The sequence below is a fragment of the Somniosus microcephalus genome, chromosome 4, assembly GCF_052327205.1.
Source record: "Somniosus microcephalus isolate GS21.2 chromosome 4, FLI_Smic_1.0, whole genome shotgun sequence".
In the NCBI taxonomy this organism is placed as follows: Eukaryota; Metazoa; Chordata; class Chondrichthyes; order Squaliformes; family Somniosidae; genus Somniosus; species Somniosus microcephalus.
In genome coordinates this window covers 10,093,147-10,117,095 of record NC_140990.1, presented here as the reverse complement: position 1 = coordinate 10,117,095, position 23,949 = coordinate 10,093,147, and positions in this window count along the sequence as shown.

The following is a 23,949-nucleotide window of genomic DNA, read 5'->3' as shown; positions in this document are numbered from 1 at the left end:
GGGCGGCCTGGTCCTCCAATCAATGGCGGCGCGGCTAGGGGGTGGCACCTTCCCTCCCCGGCGCTGGTAGGCTGGAGCCCGATTGTGACGTCATCCGAGGAAGAGGCCCATTCAGGTGGATGGAGGCCCGGCACCGGCCTGTGACTGACGGGAGCTCTGACCAATAGGACGAGGGCGGGCCTGGTCCTCCAACCAAAGGGGGCGGGGCCTCCTCTCCAGCTCAGGTGCGCTGGGGCCGATTGTGACGCGTTGTCCCCAGGTGAGAGCAGCTCAGTCAGCACAGAGCTGGGGCTGGAATCTGGGAGAGGGGTCGCAGGCAGCGGGCCTGGCAAAGGGGCACAAGCTTCCCAATACAATGGGGGCACGGTGGCATAGTGGTTAGCACTGTTGCCTCACAGCGCCAGGGACCCAAGTTCAAATCTGGCCTCGGGCGACTGTCTGTGTGGAGTTTGCACATTCTCCCTGTGTCTGCGTGGGTTTCCTCCGGTTGCTCCGGTTTCCTCCCACAGTCCAAAGATGTGCAGGTTAGGTTGATTTGGCTATGATAAATTGACCCTTAGTGTTAGGGGATTAAATACGTGGGGTTACGGGGATAGGGTGGGATATGTGTCGGTGCAGGCTCGATGGGCCGAAATGGCCTCTATCTGCACTGTAGATTCTGTGATTCTGTGATTCTTTCAAATGCACAATTGTTTCCTACACACAGCCTTGGTCACTCTGCAAAAAACTGTTTAACAATTCATCATAACTCCCCTGCTTTAGAAGAGGCGTAGAGTGCAAAAGCAAGGAAGTTATGATGAAACTGTGTAAAAGACTGGAGTCAGCTGTGGCTCAGTGGATAGCAGAGTCAGAAGGTTGTGGGTTCAAATCCCGCTCCAGGGACTTGAGCATATAAAGCGAGGCTGACACTCCAGTGCGGTGCTGAGGAAGCGCCGCACTGTTGGAGGGGCAGTACTGAGGGAGTGCCGCACTGTTGGAGGAGCAGTACTGAGGGAGTGCCGCACTGTCGGAGGGGCAGTACTGAGGGAGCGCTGCACTGTCGGAGGGGCAGTACTGAGGGAGCTCCGCACTGTCGGAGGGGCAGTACTGAGGGAGCACCGCACTGTCGGAGGGGCAGTACTGAGGGAGCGCCGCACTGTTGGAGGGGCAGTACTGAGGGAGCGATGCACTGTCGGAGGGGCAGTACTGAGGGAGTGCCGCACTGTCGGAGGGGCAGTGGATGTGGTGTACTTGGATTTTCAAAAGGCTTTCGATAAGGTCCCGCATAAGAGATTAGCGTGTAAAGTTAAGGCAAATGGGATTGGGAGCAAGGTATTGACTTGGATAGAGAACTGGTTGGCAGACAGGAAGCGAAGAGTTGGAATAAATGGCTCTTTTTCCGAGTGGCAGGCAGTGACTAGTGGGGTACCACAGGGATCGCAATGTGTGAGGGTGTGCAGTGATTGTTGGCAGCCTATTCAACCTTGGGGGCATCACAGACAAAATCAAGCCCCCTTTGCAGACTCGGCCTTTGCTGCTGGGGGGTGACTGGACAGTGATCAGTAGCAGGAGCCTAGGGCACTGAGGCTAACTGCAGTCTCCCCAACTGCATCCCAGGCCGGGATCAGCTGAGCACCCCCACAGTGAGCAGCTGGAATGTGCAACCTATCCTGGGGAGTGGGGGAAAGGGAGTCAGGGGTCAGCACCGAATGTCAGTCAATCTTGACCCCCAGACTCCCTCACTCATAGAAATTTACAGCACAGAAGGAGGCCATTCGGCCCATCTTGTCCGTGCCGACCGACAAAGAGCTATCCTCCCTAATCCCACTTTCCAGCACTTGGTCCGTAGCCTTGTAGGTTACGGCACTTCAAGTACATATCCAAGTACTTTTTAAATGTGATGAGGGTCTCTGCCTCTACCACCCTTTCAGGCAGTGAGTTCCAGACCCCCACCACCCTCTGGGTGAAAGAATTTCTCCTCAAATCCTCTCTAAACCTCCGACCAATTACTTTAAATCTATGCCTCCTGGTTATTGACCTCTCTGCTAAGGGAAATAGGTCCTTCCTATCCACTCTATCTAGGCCCCACATAATTTTATACACCTCAATTATGTCTCCCCTCAGCCTCCTCTGTACCAAAGAAAACAACCCCAGCCTATCCAATCTTTCCTTATAGCTAAAATTCCCCAGCCCAGGCAATATCCTCGTAAATCTCCTCTGCACCCTCTCTAGTGCAATCACATCCTTCCTGTAATGTGGTGACCAGAACTGCACGCAGTGTTCTAGCTGCGGCCTAACTAGTGTTTTATACAGTTGAAGCATAACCTCCCTGCTCTTATATTCTATGCCTCGGCTAATAAAGGCAAGTATCCCGTGTGCCTTCTTAACCACCTTATCTACCTGTCCTGCTACCTTCAGGGATCTGTGGACATGCACTCCAAGGTCCCTCTGATCCTCTGCACTTCTCAGTGTCCTACCATTTATAATTTTATACCTTGCCTTGTTAGCCCTCCCCAAATGCATTACCTCGCACTTCTCCAGATTGAATTCCATTTGCCACTGTTCTGCCCACCTGACCAGTCCATTGATGTCTTCCTGCAGTCTGCAGCTTTCTTCTTCATTATCAACCACACGGCCAACTTTTGCATCATCTGCAAACTTCTTAATCATACCCCCTACATTCAAGACCAACTCATTGATATGGACCAATCAGCAGAACACGTTCTATTGACGTCATGATGTCTGCACCTTTTATGACGTCAAGATGTCCCAGAGCGCGTCACCCGCCACCCGCCCATTGATCCCAGGATCTGTCTCCCTATTGGTCGGCGGACACGTCAATCACGCCCGCTGCCCGCGGTCACGTGCCCCTGAGGCGCTCTCCGGCTCTGCCCGAGTGAAGTCGCTCCATTCGGTGTCTGCGGAGCCCTCGGACCCTCAAGTTTGGATTCCCCTTTATTCTCTCCCCTCCTCTGATCTCAATCGGATCTGGGGGAAAACTCACTTTCCCTCATTGATTGCGGCTCTTCACCAACACCGACTTTACAAAGAAAGCCCCGCGCGGCAGCCTGGAGCTCGGGCCCAGCGCGCAGGCGCGGGGGAGGATGATTGACAGGAGCCCAGGGTGTGTGCTGAGTATGCGCGGTGCGGGCCGGGCACCTGTGGAGCAGGAGAGGGCGGGGCCATTGGGTGCATACGCGGGGTCAGTCACAACTCAGCGCGGCGGCCAGGACGCTTTCTGGAGCGCGGGGGCTTGTGGGTATTGTAGCCGCCATTACTGTTGATTCTTTCAACCAACCTGTGCAGCAGCTGGGGCCTGAAAATTAGCTTCACTGCCCCTGGGCTGGGAAAAGGGGGACATGAGTACAGGTACCGTACCATTGTGGTTATGTTACTGGACTAGTTATCCAGAGGCCTGGACTAGTGATCTGGAGAAGTGAGTTCAAGTGAGAACTATATCTAACTCCTTGAATATATTTAACAATTCATTAAATATATTCAAGAAGGAGTGAGATATATTTTTTAAGGCTAAAGGGATATGGGGAGAAAGCAGGGACAGGGTACTGAATTTGGATTATCAGCCATGATCTCATTGAATGGTGGAGCAGGCTCGAGGGGCCGAACGGCCTACTCCAGCTCCTATCTTCTATGTTTCTATGTAATCCCAGCACGGCAGCTGCAGAACTTAAATTCAGTTAATTAAATAAATCTGGAATTAAAAGGCTCGTAATGGTGACCATGAAACCGTCGTTAAAAACCCATCTGGTTCACTAATCTGACTGGCTTAGATGTGACTTCAGACTCACAGCAATGTGGTTGTCTCTTCACTGCCCTCTGAAGCGGCCTAGCAAGCCCCTCAGTTGTACCAAACCACTGCAAAGAAGTGTAACCGCACTGTGGGAGCACCTTCACCACACGGACTGCAGCGGTTCAAGGCGGCGGCTCGCCACCACCTTCTCAAGGGCAACTAGGGATGGGCAATAAATGCTGGTGTTGCCGGCGACGCCCACATCCCGTGAAGGCTAAAGGGATCAATTGAATGGCGGAGCAGGCTCGAGGGGCAGAATGGCCGACTCCTGCTTCTATCTTCTATGTTTCTATGAATGATTATATAAATAAAATGGAGACCACGTTCTCCCTCTTACCCCTTTCTACACTCCTTTCACAGGGTTTTAGAAGTGGAGCCTTTACAGACAGGAGGCTGAGACCTAACATCACGTCAAGATCTGACAGAGTTACAGGATTCCTCAGGACCTGATGCAATCGGTCCTCCAATCTGCTGGCACGCCAGTGAACCAGAGTTCACACTGAGAGACCTTTTAAATGTTCTGAGTGTGGGAAGAGCTTCAAGATCTACAAGCACCTGAAGCGACACCAGTGGCTACATATTGGGGAGAGCCCGTTCACCGGCCCCGTGTTCCAGAAGGGATTCACTCAGTCATCCACTCCAATGATACACCAGCAAGATCACACGAGGGAGAGACCTTTAACCCGCTCCATGTGTGGGACGGGATTAATTGCACCCTCCGTGCTGCCGAGACAGCAGCTTGTCCACACCAATGAGAGACCGTTGACCTGCTCCGTGTTTTTGAATCGATTCTCTCATTCTGCCACCCTCTTGAGAGACCAGCTTGTTCACGTTAAATGTTCTGACTGTGGGAGGAAATTTAAAAGGTCCCAGGATCTGAAGAGACACCAACTGGAGAGAGCAGGAGAGATTCTGTTCACCTGCTCCGTGTGTGGGAAGAGATTCATTCGGTCCTCGAATCTGCTGGCACACCAGCGAGTTCACACTAGGGAGAGACCGGTGAAACATTCCGACTGTGGGACAAGCTTTCAAATGTCCCAGGAGCTGAAGGGACACCAGCTGGAGAAAGCAGGAAAGAGGCCATTCACCTGCCCTGTGTGTGGGAAGGGATTCACTCGGTCATTCAACCTACTGACACACCAGCGAGTTCACACTGATGAGAAACCATTTACATGTCCTGTCTGTGGGAAGAGCTTTAAAAGCTCCGTGGAACTGAAGGTACACCAGCGAGTTCACACTGATGAGAGACCATTTACATGTCCTGTCTGCGGGAAGAGCTTTAAAAGCTCCGTGGAACTGAAGCAACACCAGCGAGTTCATTCCGATCAGAGACCATTTACATGTTCTGTCTGTGGGAAGAGCTTTAAAAGCTCCAGGAATCTGAACGGACACCAGCGAGTTCACACTGGGGAGAGGCCGTTCACCTGCTCCGTGTGTGGGAAGGGATTCACTCAGTCATCCACCCTGTTGAAACACCAGCAAGTTCACACTGATGAGAGACCATTTAACTGTTCTGACTGTGGGAAGAGCTTTAAAACCTCTGGGGATCTGAAGGGACACCAGCGAGTTCGCACTGGGGAGAGACCGTTCACCTGCTCCGTGTGTGGGAAGGGATTCACTCGGTCAGCCCACCTGGGGACACACCAGCAAGTTCACACTGATGAGAGACCATTTAACTGTTCTGACTGTGGGAAGAGCTTTAAAACCTCTGGGGATCTGAAGAAACACCAGCGAGTTCACTCCGATCAGAGACCATTTACATGTTCTGACTGTGGGAAGAGCTTTAAAAGCTCCGGGAATCTGAACGGACACCAGCGAGTTCACACTGATGAGAGACCGTTCACCTGCTCCATGTGTGGGAATGGATTCACTCAGTCATCAAGCCTGGTGACACACCAGCGAGTTCACACTGATGAGAGACCATTTAACTGCTCTGACTGTGGGAAGAGCTTTAAAAGCTCCGGGAATCTGAAGGGACACCAGCGAGTTCACACTGGGGAGAGGTCATTCACCTGCTCCGTGTGTGGGAAGGGATTCGCTCTGTCCTCGAATCTGCTGAGACACCAGCGAGTTCACACTGTTCTGTAGCGCAGGGCCCTGTAGAAAGCTGGGGTGACATGAACATGGAATGGATGAATGTTTTATAAATCTTGTACTGCTGTTTAATCTTTAAGATTGTTGTGCTGATGATTCTCTTCGATTGACTGTTCATGGTGTTACATAGAATGTACAGCACAGAAACAGGCCATTCGGCCCAACTGGTCCATGCCAGTGTTTATGCTCCACACCCACCCTACTTCAATTAACCCGATCAACATATCCTCCCATTCCTTTCTCCCTCACGTGGCTTCCCCTTAAATGCATCTATGCTGTTCACCTCAACTACTCCCTGTGATAGTTCCCCATTCTACCACTCTCTGGGTAAAGAAGTTTCTCCTGAATTCACTACTGGATTAATTAGTAACAGTTTTATATTTATGGCCCCATAACTATGATGAGATTTTGTTAAGCTGACCAGTATATTGTACTTTGTCTTTTTCTGATGGAAGAAACATTACTGAGCCCCTGTACCCGTGTTATGGGATGAAGTGCCAGACAACTAAAGGCACAACGTCTGGGTGTGAATCTAATAATAACCTCATGGACCGTATAGGTGTGATAACCAGACGGACTTGTGGTTATAGTCTGGTCACAGATGGACTAAATTCCCTGAGTTAGCAGGAGTTCAGGAGGCGGTCAACAGATGGGTCCAAACAATCCCATTTCCTGAGCGGTAACCAAGCTTGTGTATAAGAACAGGCCACTTAAGCTGCTGTCAGTTGGAACAGACTCGAGAAGATCGCGTGCGAATCCACTGTACTTCTATTCTCCAGATTGAGGGAATTTTCACCCGATCTGTGTTATGCAGCGCTCTTAATAAAGCCCGGAGAGACAATTTGTGTTCTTGTGAGCTTGATTATCTGGTATCCGAAACCCTGGGACTCCCGATCATTAGAGTCAACCTCAGTGTGTGGAAAGGGATTCCCTGGTGTATCCCACCCGCTGACACACCAGAGTGTCCACAGTGTGACTGCAGTGGGTCGATTCCACTGTTTCCGATGCCTTTAATCACATCCAGGACTGAACCATGTTAATTCAGGCAACTGGGACTTGTTAATGTTAAAACCCCAATAACTGGACTGGATTTTTATATTCTGTATCAATAAATCAGTTTCGTTAGAAACACAGTCGATTGAGTCCTTGTTTCTAAGATAAGTCGAGAGCCAATTGATTACTTGTTACAGACATTCCCTGTCCTCAATAACTGTGTCCAGCAGAGAAGCTGAGGGGCTTCTGCTAATTTCGTGGGGTGAATTTTTGTGCTCATCGAGATTCTGGATGTCATTATGGGGAAAGGAACATTTTAACATTCTCAGCACCTGGTGTCAACATCAAACACTCCGAGGGCAGGTACAGCATGGGTTAGATACAGAGTAAAGCTCCCTCTACACTGTCCCATCAAACACTCCCAGGGCAGGTACAGCACGGGTTAGATACAGAGTAATGCTCCCTCTGCACTGTCCCATCAAACACTCCCAGGGCAGGTACAGCATGGGTTAGATACAGAGTAAAGCCCCCTCTACAGTGTCCCATCAAACAATCTCAGGACAGGTACAGCACAGGTTAGATACAGAGTAAAGCTCCGTCTACACTGTCCCATCAAACTCCTAGAGCAGGTACTGCACAGGTTAGATACAGAGTAAAGCTCCCCCTAAACTGTCCCATCAATTACTCCCAGGGCAGGTACAGCATGGGTTAGACACAGAGTAAAGCTCCCTCTACACTGTCCCATCAAACACTCCCAGGGCAGATGCAGAATTGACGTTAAGATCTGACAGATCGCTCGATTCATCGGGACCTGAATATCATCGGCCTTTGTACATGGAAGGACAGAGCAGCGATCACAGCGCGGACAAACCGCACATGTGTTCCGTGTGTGGATACGGATTCAGCCGATCGCCTGACCTGGCGAGACACGTGCACCGTCACACCGGGGAGAAACCGGGTAAAGGTGGGGACGGCGGGAAGGGATTCAGTTCCCCGTCCGTCGGATGTTCATCGGTGCAGTCACACCGTGGACAGTCCGTTCACCTGCTCCGTGTGTGAGAAGGGATTTGTTTATTCATCCCACCTGCTGACACACCAGCGAGCTTACTCTGATGAGAAACCATTTAAATGTTCTGACTGTGGGAAGAGCTTTGAAAGCACCGGGGAGGTGAAGGGACACCAGCGAGTTCACACTGGAGAGTAACCCTTTAAATGTTCTGACTGTGGGAAGAGCTTTAAAAGCTCGAAGAGCCTGAAGAGACACCAGCGAGTTCACACTGTTCCTAGAATCTTACAGCACAGAAGGTTCTGGGGCCCATTGTGATGTGCCGGCTCTTTGAAAGAGCTGTTGAATTTAGTCCCACTCCCCTGCTTTATCCCCATAACCTCCAAACTAGTCCTCTTCAATGACATGTCCAATTGCCTTTGAAAGTTCCTATGGTACCACATAGAAGGCTGGATGTCAAAATTGAGGCTCATGGAATAGGTGGGTCAGCGGCAGCTTGGATAAGGAATTGGCTTAAGGACAGAAAACAGTGAGTTGTGGTAAATGGCTGTTTTTCAAACTGGAGGATTGTAGACAGTGGTGTTCCCCAAGGGTCACTGCTGGGGCCACTGCTTTTTTTGATATATATAAATAACCTTGATATTGGAATACAGAGTAGAATTTCTAAATTTGCCGATGACACCAAACTTGGGGGTGTGGCAAACAGTGAGGATGATACCAATCGACTGCGACAGGACATAGAAAGGCTAGCAGAATGGGCAGGCAAGTGGCAGATGGAATTTAATACAGAGAAGTGTGTGGGTGATGCATTTTGGCAGAAGGAACAGGGACAGGCAATATACACTTAATGGCACAGTTTTAAAGAGTGTGCAGGGACAGAGGGACCTGGGAGTTAATGTGCGTAGGTCCCTGAAGGTGGCGGGACATATTGAGAGAGTGGTTAACAAAGCATTTGGGATCTTGGGCTTCATAAATAGAGGTATTGAGTACCAAAGTAGAGAGGTTCTGCTGAACCTTTATAAAGCGCTGGTTAGGCCACAACTGGAGTATTGCGTCCATTTCTGGTCACCACACTTTAGGAAGGATGTGAAGGCCCTTGAGATGGTGCAGAGGAGATTTACCAGAATGGTTCCGGGGATGGGGGATCTTAGCTACAAGGACAGGTTGGAGAAGCTGGATTTGTTTTCATTAGAGCAAAGGAGGTTGAGGGCTGATTTGACAGAGGTGTACAAGATTATGACCGGTTTGGATAGGCTAGACGGGGAAAGGCTGTTCCCACTAGTTGATGGTACAAGGAGTAGGGGACACAGATTTAAGGTTTTGGGAAGAGATACAGGAGGGACGTGAGGAAAAACTTTTTTACGCAGCGAGTGGTGAGGACCTGGAACTCGCTTAAGACGGAAGTGGTGGAAGCGGAGACACTCAATGTTTTCAAGGGGAGACTGGATAGGCACTTGAGGGAAATAAACTTGCAGGGCTACAGGGATAGAGCGGGGGAATGGGACTGACTGGATTGTATACAGAGAGCTGGCACGGACTCGATGGGCAGAATGGCCTCCTTTTTATGCCGTTATGACTCTATTACCTCTACCAACTAGAAGGACAAGGGCAGCAGGTGCATGGGAACACCACCACCTCTAAGTTCCCCTCCATGTGACACCATCCTGACTTGGAACTATATCACCGATCCTTCATCATCGCTGGGTCAAAATCCTGGAACTCGCCCCTGAACAGCACTGTGGGAATACCTTCATCACACGGACTGCAGTGGTTCAAGAAGGCGGCTCACCACCACTTTCTCAAGGGCAATTAGGGATGGGCAATAAATGCTGGCATTACCAGCGACACCCAGATCCCATGAACGAATAAAATAAAAACGACCTCCCTGATTTTGTCCGTATATTTTCCTTTCCTGCTCTTTCTCTTCTTGCCTTTCCTATCCACATCTCTCTCTAATTGACTGCTACATTACATCCCTACATGACCACACATCAGAAGTCCTGCAATTGCTGCACAGCGCTTGGAGATGTCCTGAAATTGTGAAAGGTGCGATACATATCCAAGATCTTTCTTTCTTCGTACTTATCTTCCCTCCTGTCTCATTTTTGAAATGTCAATGTTTCTTATCATCACTCACTTTCTCCTCAAATTCTTTTCTTCTCATCTCCTTCATTTGTCTCTTTCTTACTTTGAGCTTTAGTTTTTCTTTCCTTGTCTCTCATTTACTTCTAATGTCCTGTTTCGCTTCCCTTATTACTCTCACTATTACCTCAATGCTAAACAATCGGGGGAAACTCTCCACTGGCTGGAGTCAGACCGAGCACAAAGGAAGATGGTTGTGGTGGTTGGAGGTCAATCATCACAGCCCCAGGATATCGCTGCAGGAGTTCCTCAGGGCAGTGTCCTAGGCCCAACCATCTTCAACTGCTTCATCAGTGACCTTCCCTCCATCATAAGGTCAGAAGTTGGGATGTTCACTGATGACTGCACAGTATTCAGTTCCATTTGCAACTCCTCAGATAATGAAGCCATCCATGCCCGCATGCAACAAGACCTGGATGACATTCAGACTTGGGCTGATAAGTGGCAGGTAACATTCGCAGCACACAAGTGCCAGGCAATGACTATCTCCAACAAGCGAGCATCTAACCACCTCCCCTTGACATTCAACGGTATTACCATCGCTGAATCCCCCACCATCAACTTCCTGGGGTTCACCATTGACCAGAAACTTAGCTGGACCAGCCACATAAATACTGTGGCAACAAGAGCAGGTCAGAGGCTGGGTATTCTGCGGCGAGTGTCTCATCTCCTGACTCCCCAAAGACTTTCCACCATCTACAAAGCACAAGTCAGGAGTGAGATGGAATACTCTTCACTGGTCTGGATGAGTGCAGCTCCAACAACACTCAAGAAGCTCGACACCATCCAGGACAAAGCAGCCCGCTTGATTGGCACCCCATCTGCCACCTTAAACATCCACTCCCTCCACCACCGGTGTACCGTGGCTGCAGTGTGTACCATCTACAAGATGCACTGCAGCAACTCGCCAAGGCTTCTTCGGCAGCACCTCCCAAAGCCTCGACCTCTTCTACCTAGAAGGACAAGGACAGCAGGCGCATGGGAACACCTGATAGAATACATAGATCACTGAGGGCAGCAGGACAGGGAGATAAGGTGGTTAAAAAGGCATATGGGATACTTGCCTTCATTAGCTGAGGCATAGAATATAAGAGCAGGGAGTTTATGATGGAGCTGTACAAAACGCTGGTTCGGCCACAGCTGGAATACTGTGTGCAGTTCTGGTCGCCACACTATAGGAAGGATGTGATTGCATTGGAGAGGGTGCAGAGGAGATTCACCAGGATGTTACCTGGGCTGGAGCGCTTCAGCTATGAGGAGAGACTGGACAGGCTGGGGTTGTTTTCCTTAGAAACATAGAAGATAGGAGCAGGAGTAGGCCATTCGGCCCTTCGAGCCTGCTCCACCATTCAATGAGATCATGGCTGATCATCCAAATTCAGTACCCTGTCCCTGCCTTCTCCCCATATCCCTTGATCCCTTTAGCCTCAAGAAATATATCCAACTCTTTCTTGAATATATTTAATGAACTGGCCTCCACCGCCCTCTGTGGCAGAGAATTCCACAGGTTCACCACTCTCTGGGTGAAGAAATTCCTCCTCATTTCAGTCCTAAATGGCTTACCCCTTATCCTTAGACTATGACCCCTGGTTCTGGACTCCCCGGCCATCAGAAACATCCTTCCTGGATCCTAGAGCAGGGAAGGCTGAGGGGGGACATGATTGAGGTGTACAAAATTATGAGGGGCATAGATAGGGTAGATAGAAAGGAACTTTTCCCCTTAGTAGAGGGGCCAATAACCATGCGGCATAGTTTCAAGATAAGGGGCAGGAGGTTTAGAGGGGATTTGAGGAAAAACCTTTTCACCCAGAGGGTGGTTGGAATCTGGAACTCACTGCCTGAAAGGGTGGTAGAGGCAGGAACCCTCATAACATTCAAGAAGCATTTAGATGAGCACTTGAAACGCCATAGCATACAAGGCTACGGACCAAGTGCTGGAAAATGGGATTAGAATAGACAGGGCTTGATGGCCAGCGCGGACACGATGGGCCGAAGGGCCTCTTTCTGTGCTGTATAACTCTATGACTCCCAACTCCAAGTCAAACACCATTCTAACTTGGAAGTGTGTCGCCATTCCTTCATCATCGCTGGGTCAAAGTCCTGGAACTCCCTCCCTGACAGCACTGTGGGAGTACCTTCACCGCACAGACTGCAGCGGTTCAAGAAGGCAGCTCACCACCACCTTCTCGAGGGCAGTTAGGGATGGGCAATAAATGCTGGCCTTGCCAGCGACGCCCACATCCCATGAACGCATTAAAAAAAATGTCATCCCATAACACGCGTACAAGGGCTCAGTAATGTTTAATTCATCAGAAAAAGACAAAGTACAACATACTGGTCAGATTAACAGAATTTCATCATATTTATGAGGCCACAAACTTAAAATAGTCACTAATAAATCCAGGAGGGAATTCAGGAGAAACTTTTTTACCCAGAGAATGGTGAGAATGGGGAACTCGCTACCACAAGGAGTGGTTGAGGTGAACAGCACAGATGGATTTATGGGGAAGCCACATGAGGGAGAAAGGAATGGGAGGAGATGTTGATCGAGTTAATTGAAGTAGGGTGGATGTGGAGCATAAACACTGGCATGAACCAGTTGGGCCGAATGGCCTCTTTCTGTGCTGTACATTCTATGGAACACCATGAACAGTCAAATTTAAGAAGTCATGGAGTGTGTGGAGTTTGCACATTCTCCCTGTGTCTGCGTGGGTTTCCTCCGGGTGCTCCGGTTTCGTCCCACAGTCCAAAGATGTGCGGGTTAGGTTGATTTGGCTATGATAAATTGACCCTTAGTGTTAGGGGATTAAATATGTGGGGTTACGGGGATAGGGTGGGATATGTGTCGGTGCAGGCTAGATGGGCCGAAATGGCCTCTATCTGCACTGTGGGGATTCTGTGATTCTGTGAACACCAGGTTATAGTCCAACAGCTTTATTTGAAATCACAAGCTTTCGGAGCGCTGCTCCTTCGTCAGGTGAAGTGGAGAGATGCATAAAACACAGCTTATATAGTCAGAGAATGTCAGATGTTTACAGGTAATCTTTCTAACTGCCATTTATCACACCTCGGCAGAGAGATAATCACAGCAATCAAAGGTGTGAATAGTGTCCAAACAGGTCAGTCAGGAAAACATTACATCAAAGAACAATGAGGTGGGGTCACAAGGGGTCAAATGTTGCAGATGCTGGGGTCTGTATGAAAAACAAAAAAAGACAAAAAACTTTTTTTGCTGGAAATCACAGCAGGTCCGGCCGCATCTGTGTGGAGAGAACAAGCCAATGATGACTCGAGTCTGGATGACCCTACGTCAGGTGGGGTTACATGTAGCGTGACATGAACCCAAGATCCCGGTTGAGGCCGTCCTCATGGGTGCGGAACTTGGCTCTCAGTTTCTGCTCGACGATTTTGCGTTGTCGTGTGTCTCGAAGGCCGCCTTGGAGAATGCTTACCCGAAGATCGGAGGCTGAATGTCCTTGACTGCTGAAGTGCTCCCTGACGTAGGGTCATCCAGACTCGAGTTGTCATTGGCTTGTTCTCTCCACACAGATGCGGCCGGACCTGCTGTGATTTCCAGCAAAAAAAGGTTTTTTGTCTGTTTTTGTGTTTTTCATACAGACCCCAGCATCTGCAACATTTGACCCCTTGTGGCCCCACCTCATTGTTCTTTGATGTAATGTTTTCCTGACTGACCTGTTTGGACACCATTCACACCTTTGATTGCTGTGATTATCTCTCTGCCAAGGTGTGATAAATGGCAGTTAGAAAGATTACCTGTAAACATCTGACATTATTCTCTAACTATATAAGCTGTGTTTTATGCATCTCTCCACTTCACCTGACGAAGGAGCAGCGCTCCGAAAGCTTGTGATTTCAAATAAAGCTGTTGGACTATAACCTGGTGTTGTGTGACTTCTTACATTTGTCCACCCCAGTCCAACTCCAGCATCTCCACACCATAAACAGTCAATCGAAGGGAATCATCAGCACAGCAGTCTTAAAGATTAAACAGCAATACAAGAATTTCAAAACATTCATCCATTCCATGTTTCTGTCACTCCAACTGTCTGCAGGGCCCTGCACTAAAGAACAGTGTGAGCTCGCTGGTGTCTCTTCAGCTCCCCGGAGCTTTTAAAGCTCTTACCACAGTCAGAGCATTTAAATGGTGTCTCATCAGTGTGAACCCGCTGGTGTGCCAGCAGGTGGGATGACTGAGTGAATCCCTTCCCACACACGGAGCAGGTGAATGGCCTCACCCCGGTGTGAACTCGCTGGTGTCCGTTCAGATTCCCGGAGCTTTTAAAGCTCTTCCCACAGACAGAACATGTAAACGGTCTCTCATCAGTGTGAACAAGCTGGTGTTGCTTCAGATCCCTGACGCTTTTAAAGCTCTTCTCACAGTCGGAACATTTAAATAGTCTCTCATCGGTGTGAACTCGCTGGTGGCCCTTCAGATCCCCAGAGGTTTTAAAGCTCCACCCACAGTTGGAACATTTAAATGGTCTCTCATCAGTGTGATATTGCTGGTGTCTCAACAGGTGGGATGACTGAGTGAATCCCTTCCCACACACAGAGCAGGTGAACGGTCTCTCCCCAGTGTGAACTCGCTGGTGTGTCAGTAGGTGGGATGACTGAGTGAGTCCCTTCCCACAGACAGAGCAGGTGAACGGCCTTTCCCCGGTGTGATATCGCTTGTGTCTCACCAGGCTTGATGGCTGAGTGAATCCCTTCCCACACACACAGCAGGTGAACGGTCTCTTTCCTAATGTCTCCAGCTGGTGACCCTTCAGCTCTTGGGACCTTCTAATGCTTTTCCCACAGTCGGAATGTTTTACCGACCTCTCCCCAGTGTGAACTTGCTGGTGTGCCAGCAGATTCGAGGACCGAGTGAATCTCTTCCCACACACGGAGCAGGCGAACAGAATCTCTCCTGCTCTCTCCAGCTGGTGTCTCTTCAGATCCTGGGACCTTTTAAATCTCTTCCCACAGTCAGAACATTTAATGTGAACAAGTTTGTGTCTCAGGAGGGTGGCAGAATGAGAGAATCGCTTCAAAAACACGGAGCAGGTCAACGGTCTCTCATCGGTGTGGATGAGCTGGTGTCTCAGCAGCACGGAGGGTGCACTTAATCCCGTCCCACACACGGAGCGGGTTAAAGGTCCCTCCCTAGTGTGAACTTGCTGGTGTATCATCGGAGCGGATGGCTGAGTGAATCCCTTCCCACACACGGGGCCTGGGTTTCCCCCAGTGTGTGGCCACTGGTGTCGTTTCAGGTATTCGTAGATTTTGAAGCTCTTTCAGAACATTTAAAAGTTCTCTCCCCAGTGTGAACTCACGGGTGTGCCAGCAGATTGGAGGAGCGACTGAATCAGGTCCTGATGAATCGTGTAACTCAGAATTTGATGTGATGTTTGGTTTGAGCTTCCTGTCTGTAAATGCTCCACTTCTAAAACCCTGTAAAAGGAGTGTAGAAAGGGTAAGGGGGGAAAGCAGGAATTTTTTTGGCTTATTTTGCCTCAACGAACAAACAGGGTACATCTGGACCCACAATAACCAGCGGGCCAGAAACAGCCCAATCCACCTCACTGACTTGGCCCTGAAGTCAAATCAAGTCTCATCAAAGGACATCCTTTGTGACTGTGACAAAGGTAAACTATCCCTCCTCGTCCTTCCTGACTTGTCTGCAGCCTTTGACACGGTTGACCACTCCATCCTTCTCCAACGCCTCTCCACCGTCATCCAGCTGGGTGGGACTGCACTCACCTGGTTCCATTCTTATCTATCTAATCGTAGCCACAGAATCACCTGCAATGGCTTCTCTTCCCGCTCCCGCATCGTTACCTCTGGTGTCCCCCAAGGATCTATCCTTGGGCCCCTCCTATTTCTCATCTAAATGCTGCCCCTTGGCGACACCATCTGAAAATACAGCAGCAGTTTCCACATGTACGCTGACGACACCCAGGTCGACCTCACCATCACTTCTCTTGACCCCTCCACAGTGTCTAAATTGTCAGACTGCTTGTCCGACATCCAGTTCTGGATGAGCAGAAATTTTCTCCAATTAAATATCGGGAAGACCGATTGGCTCCATCCCTCTCCCTAACATCTGTCTGAGGCTGAACCACACTGTTCACAACCTTGCTGTCATATTTGACCCTGAAATGAGCTTCCGAACACATATCCGCAGCATAACAAAGACCGCCTACTTCCACCTCGGTAACATCGCCCGTCTCCGCCCTTGCCTCAGCTCATCCGCTGCTGAAACCCTCACCCGGGCCTTTGTTACCTCGAGACTCGACTATTCCAACGCACTCCTGGCTGGCCTCCCACATTCTACCCCACGTAAACTTGAGGTGATCCAAAACTACCCGTGTCGTAACTCAACGCCAAGTCCCGTTCACCCATCACCCCTGTGCTCACTGACCTACATTGGCTCCCGGTTAAGCAATGCTTCGATTTCAAAATTCTCATCCTTGTTTTCAAATCCCTCCATGGCCTCGCCCCTCCCTATCTTAGTTATTCCCTTCAGCCTCACAACCACCCGCCCCGCGATAGAATCACAGAAAAATTACGGCACAGAAGGAGGCCATTCGGCCCATCTTGTCTGTGCCGGCCGATTAAGTGCTATCCACACTAATCCCACTTTCCAGCACTTGGTCCGTGGCCTTGTAGGTTACGGCACTTCAAGTGCACATCCAAGTACTTTTAAAATGTGATGAGAGTTTCTGCCTCTACCACCCTGTCAGGCAGTGAGTTCCAGACCCCCACCACCCACTGGGTGAAAACATTTCTCCTCAACTCCCCTCTAAAGCTCCGACCAATTTCTTTAAATCTACGTCCCCTGGTTGTGGACCCCTCTGCCAAGGGAAATAGGTCCTTCCTATCTCGGCCCCTCAGAATTTTATACACCTCAATCAGGTCTCCCCTCAGCCTCCTCGGTTCCAAAGAAAACAACCTCCTCCCCCCTGAGACATCTGCGCTCCTCCAATTCTGCCCTCTTGAATATCCCTGATTATAATCGCTGCACCATCAGTGGCCGTGTCTTCTGTTGCCTCAGCCCAAAGCTCTGGAATTCCCTCCCCGAACCTCTCCGCCTCTCTTTCATAGAAAATAGGAGCAGAAGTCGGCCATTCGGCCCCTCGAGCCTGCTCCGCCATTCAATGAGATCATGGCTGATCAAAACCCACCTCTGTGACCAATCTTTTGGCCATCTGCCCTAATTTCTCCTTCTGTGGCTCGGGGTCACATTTTTCAATGTCTTACAATACTCCTGTGCAGCGCCCTGGGACGTTTTCCTACGTTAAAGGCGCTATAGAAATACAAGTTGTTGTTGTTCTCATTGTTGGCGGTGAGCTCTGAACAGACCCCGCCCCCTCCCCCCACTCCGCATGCACTGCTCCAAGGTGAGCGCGGGCTCTGAACAGGCCCCGCCCGCTCCCCCTGCTCCGCATGCACCGCTCCAAGGTGAGTGCGGGCTCTGAACAGGCCCCGCCCCCTCCCCCACATGCACCGCTCCAGGTGAGTGCGGGCTCTGAACAGGCCCCGACCCCTCCCCCTACTCCGCATGCACCGCTCCAGGTAAGTGCGGGCTCTGAACAGGCCCCCGCCCCCTCCCACTACTCCGCATGTGCCGCTCCAAGGTGAGCACGGGCTCTGAACAGGCCCCGCCCCCTCCCCCTACTCCGCTTGTGCCGCTCCAAAGGTGAGCGCGGGCTCTGAACAGGCTCCGCCCCCTCCCCCTGCTCTGCATGCGCCACCGGGGCCCGCTCCCGAGGATGAGCCGCGACCACGCCTGCGTAGGGCCTTGCATTCTGGGTCGGCCCGGGCAACTGCGAGAGTCCGGATCACCGGCGGAAAGTGAGTTTTATGAGGTTTTTTTTATATATAGCGGAGAGAAGCACGGGCGGGGAGATAAATAAAAATACAAACCGCACCGTCCCAGCGCCCTCCTAGCGTGGATTGAGCAGCCGCAGCCCCTTGTCTTCTGCAGGGAGCCGGACTGGGGCACGTCACCAACTCCACGGCGGTGACTGACGGGAGCTCCGACCAATAGGGAGAGAGAGGGCGGAGCTTGGAGGACTGAGGTGGCGGTGGGTCCTCCAACCAATCAGGCTGTCCGAGGGGCGGGACTTCCACCGCCTGCTTCTCCCGCTGCTGAGACAAGTGGAATGCAGCAGAGGGCACTCTTCTGAGTTTGGGGCTCAGGCCTGTAAGTGGAGCAGTGCAGAGGGAACTTTACTCTGCACTGGGCTTTACTCCCTCAGCACTGCACTGGAGGGGCAGCGCAGAGTTTTAGACTCCAGTCTCTGGAGTGGGACTTCAACCCACAACCTTCTGACTCAGAGGGGAGAGTGCTGCCGCTTGAGCCACGGCTGACACTCTGTATCTAACCCGTGCTGGACCTGCCCTGGGAGTATTTGATGGGACAGTGTAGAGGGAGCTTTACTCTCTATCTAACCCGTGTTGTACCTGCCCTGGGAGTGTTTGATGGGACAGTGTAGAGGGAGCTTTACTCTGTATCTAACCCATGCTGGACCTGCCCTGGGAGTGTTTGATGGGACAATGTAGAGGGAGCTTTACTCTGTATATAACCCGTGCTGTACCTGCCCTGGGAGTGTTGTTTGGGACAGTGTAGAGGGAGCTTTACTCTGTATTTGACCCGTGCTGTACCTGCCCTGGGAGTGTTTGATGGGACAGTGTAGAGGGAGTTTTACTCTGTATCTAACCCGTGCTGTACCTGCCCTGGGAGTGTTTGATGGGACAATGTAGAGGGAGCTTTACTCTGCATTTAACCCGTGCTGTACCTGCCCTGGGAGTGTTTGATGGGACAGTGTAGAGGGAGTTTTACTCTGTATCTAACCTGTGCTGTACCTGCCCTGGGAGTGTTTGATGGGACAATGTAGAGGGAGCTTTACTCTGCATCTAACCCGTGCTGTACCTGCCCTGGGAGTGTTTGATGGGACAGTGTAGAGGGAGCTTTACTCTGTATCTAACCCGTGCTGTACCTGCCCTAAGAGTGTTTGATGGGACAATGTAGAGGGAGCTTTACTCTGTATATAACCCGTGCTGTACCTGCCCTGGGAGTGTTTGATGGGACAGTGTAGAGGGAGTTTTACTCTGTATCTAACCTGTGCTGTACCTGCCCTGGGAGTGTTTGATGGGACAATGTAGAGGGAGCTTTACTCTGCATCTAACCCGTGCTGTACCTGCCCTGGGAGTGTTTGATGGGACAGTGTAGAGGGAGCTTTACTCTGTATCTAACCCGTGCTGTACCTGCCCTAAGAGTGTTTGATGTTGACACTAGGTGCTGAGAATGTTAAAATGTTCCTTTCCCCACAGTGACATCCAGCAGCTTGAGCACAAAAATTCACTTCAAGAAAGGAGCACAAACCCATCAGCTTCTCCCCTGGACACCGACATTGAGAGGACAGGGAATGTCTGTAACAAGTCATCAATTAGCTCTTGGCTTATCTTAGAAACAGGGCCTCAATAGCTTATTTATTTATACAGAATATTAAAATCCAGTCCAGTTATTGGGGTTTTAACATCCATGAAATATAAGATGGTCACCAATAAATCCAGGAGGGAATTCAGGAGAAACTTGTTTACCCAGAGAGTGGTGAGAATGTGGAACTCGCTACCACAAAGTGTAGTTGAGGCTAAAAGTACAGATGCATTTAAGGGGAAGCCACATGAGTGTGTAAGGAATAGGAGGATATGATGATCAGGTTAATTGAAGTAGGGTGGGTGTGGGGCATAAACACTGGCATGGACCAGTTCAGTTGAATGTCCTGATTCTGTGCTGTACATTCTATGGAGCACCAAGAACAGTCAAAAGAAGGAAATCATCAGAATAACAGTTATATAATATTTTTGATATATAAAAATGACCTGGATATTGGAATGCAGAGTAGAATTTCTAAATTTGCCGATGACACAAAACCTTGGGGGTGTGGCAAACAGTGAGGATGATACCAATCGACTGCATCAGGACATAGAAAGGCTAGCAGAATGGGCAGACAAGTGGCAGATGGAATTGAATACAGAGAAGTGTGAGGTGATGCATTTTGGCAGAAGGGACAGGGAGAGGCAATATACACTTAATGGCACAGTTTTAAAGAGTGTGCAGGGACAGAGGGACCTGGGAGTTAATGTGCATAGGTCCCTGAAGGTGGCAGGACATATTGAGAGAGTGGTTAGCAAAGCATGTGGGATCTTGGGCTTCATAAATAGAGACACTGAGTACAAAAGTAGAGAAACATAGAAACATAGAAGATAGGAGCAGGAGTAGGTCATTCGGCCCCTCGAGCCTGCTCCGCCATTCAATGCGATCATGGCTGGTCATCCAAATTCAGTACCTGGTCCCTGCTTTCTCCCCAAGAAGGAAATCCCTCTGTCCCTGCACACTCTTTAAAACTGTGCCATTAAGTGTATATTGCCTCTCCCTGTCCCTTCTGCCAAAATGCATCACCTCACACTTCTCTGTATTCAATTCCATCTGCCACTTGTCTGCCCATTCTGCTAGCCTTTCTATGTCCTGATGCAGTCGATTGGTATCATCCTCACTGTTTGCCACACCCCCAAGGTTTTGTGTCATCGGCAAATTTAGAAATTCTACTCTGCATTCCAATATCCAGGTCATTTTTATATATCAAAAATATTATATAACTGTTATTCTGATGATTTCTCACTCGAAATGGAGAGCGAAGAAATTGACTCAGAGACTAAGGTCCTGAATTTAAACAAGGGGAATTATGATGCCATGAGACGGGAACTGAGTAGGTCTGATTGGACAACGTTCCTGGGAGGACTGGAGGTAGATAAACAATGGCAAACATTTAAAGATAGAATGACAAAATTGCAAAAATTGTTTATACCAATCTGGCATAAAAGGAAATCTAAAAAGGTGACTCAACCGTGGATAACAGGGGAAATTAGAGACAGCATAAAATCCAAAGATAGGGCGTATAAAATAGCCAAAAAAAGCGCCAGAGCGGAAGATTGGGAACAGTTTAAGATAGAGCAAAGGAGGGCAAAGGGCATGATCAAGAGGGGCAAAATAGCTTACGAAAACAAGCTGGCGGAAAATATAAAAACTAACTCCAAAAGCTTTTATAAATATATCAAAAGGAAAAGACTGGTGAAAACCAAAGTTGGTCCATTGCAGTCAGATACGGGGGAATATATAATGGGAAATAAGGAAATGGCAGATCAACTAAATGCATACTTTGGGTCAGTCTTTACGAAGGAAGACACAAAAAACCTCCCTGGGATATCGGGAAAAATAGGGACATTGGCAAAGGAGGAACTGACGCAAATCAATATCTCTAAGGATATGGTGTTAAGGAAGCTAAAGGGATTGAAGGTGGACAAATCCCCAGGGCCTGATAACATGCATCCTAGGGTACTGAAGGAGGTGGCCCTAGAGATAGCGGATGCACTAAGGATGATTTTTCAGAATTCATTAGACTCGGGAACAGTGCCGATGGATTGGAGGGTAGCTAACGTTACCCCACTATTCAAAAAGGGGGGTAGGGAAAAAGCAGGTAATTACAGACCTGTAAGCCTTACATCAGTTGTGGGCAAAATGCTGGAGTCCATCATTAAGGATGAAATAGCGGAGCACTTAGCAAATGGGGACAGGATAGGACAGAGTCAACATGGATTTACAAAGGGTAAATCGTGCTTGACTAATCTATTGGAATTTTTTGAGGGAGTAACTGGTAGAATAGATGGGGGAGAGCCAGTAGATGTGGTGTACCTGGACTTCCAAAAGGCCTTCGATAAGGTCCCACATAAAAGATTAGCATGGAAAATTGAGGCTCATGGGATAAAGGGGAAAGTTTTGGCGTGGATAGGGAACTGGCTGTCAGATAGAAAACAGAGAGTTGGAATAAACGGCTCATTTTCTGAATGGCAGGCAGTAACAAGTGGGGTACCACAGGGATCTGTCCTGGGCCCCCAGCTGTTCACAATTTACATTAATGACCTGGATCAGGGAGTCGGATGCAGCATTTCCAAATTTGCAGACGACACTAAACTAGGAGGGGGGGTGGGCTCAGAGGAAGAGACCAGGAAGCTCCAGAGCGATTTGGACAGACTGGGCGATTGGGCGGATAAATGGCAGATGCACTATAATGTGGACAAGTGCGAAGTTATCCACCTTGGGTGCAGGAACGGGAGGGCAAATTATTATTTAAATGGCAATAGATTGGGAGAGGGGGAAGTACAGAGAGACCTGGGTGTTCTTGTACACCAGTCGCTGAAGGCGAGCATGCAGGTGCAACAGGCGGTCAAGAAGGCAAACGGTATGCTGGCCTTCATAGCAAAAGGGTTAGAATACAGGAACAGGGATACCTTGCTGCAGCTGTACAGGGCACTGGTGAGACCACACCTCGAGTACTGTGTACAGTTTTGGTCGCCTCATCTGAGGAAGGATGTTCTTGCCATGGAGGGGGTGCAGCGGCGATTCACCAGGCTGATACCAGGAATGGCGGGAATGACCTATGAGGAGAGACTATGTAGTTTAGGGATGTACACACTGGAGTTTAGAAGATTGAGAGGGGACCTCATAGAAGTGTATAAAATTCTGACAGGTCTAGACAGACTGGATGCAGAAGGAATGTTTCCCTTGGCGGGTGAGAACAGAACTAGAGGACATAATTTAAGGATAAGGGCTAAACCATTTAGGACAGAGATGAGGGGGAATTTCTTCACTCAGAGAGTGGTGAACCTGTGGAACTCATTGCCACAGAGGGCAGTGTACGCCAGCTCATTAAATATATTTAAGAGGGAATTAGATATATTTCTACGGGCAAAAGGGGTTAAGGGTTACGGAGAGAAGGCGGGGACGGGATACTGAATTAAAGGATCAGCCATGATCTCATCGAATGGCGGAGCAGGCACGAAGGGCCGAATGGCCTACTCCTGCTCCTATCTTCTATGTATCTATGTATCTATGTATACCCCTTGATCCCTTATGCCTTAAGAAATATATCCAACTCCTTCTTCAATATAGTTAATGTATTGGCCTCTACTGCCTTCTGTGGTAGAGAAATCCACAGGTTCACCACTCTCTGGGTGAAGAAATTCCACCTCATTTCTGTCCTAAATGGCCTACCCCTTATCCTTAGACTGTGACCCCTGGTTCTGGACTCCCCGACCATCGGGAACATCCTTCCTGCATCTACTCTGTCCAGTCCTGTCAGAATTTTATAAGTTTCAATGAGATCCCCTCTCATTCTTCTAAACTCCAGCGAGTACAAGCCCAATCGTCCCAATCTCTCCTCATACGTCATTCCTGCCATCCCAGGTATCAGCCTGGTGAATCTTTGCTGAACTTCTTCCATGGCAAGAACATCCTTCCTCAGATAAGGCGACCAAAACTGCACACACTACTCAAGATGTGGTCTCACCAAGGCCCTGTACAACTGCAGCAAGACATCCTTGTTCCTGTACTCAAACCCTCTCGCTACGAAGGCCAACATACCATTTGCCTTCTTAACCGCCTGCTGCACCTGCATGCTTACCTTCAGCGACTGGTGCACAAGGACACCCAGGTCTCGTTGCACTAACCCCTTCTCCCAATCTATTGCCATTCAGATAATAATCTGCCTTCCTGTTTTTGCCACCAAAGTGGATAACCTCACATTTATCCACATTATATTGCATCTGCCATGTTTCTGCCCAATCACCCAACATGTCCAAATCATCCTGGAGTTTCTCGACATCCTCCTCACAGCACACACGCCCACCCAACTTTGTGTCGTCTGCAAATTTGGAGATATTACATCTAGTTCCCTTGTCCAGATCATTTATATATATTGTGAATAGCTGGGGTCCAAGGACCAAATTAGTCAAGCACGATTTACCTTTTGTAAATCCATGTTGACTTTGTCCGATCCAGTCACTGTTTTCCAAGTGCTCT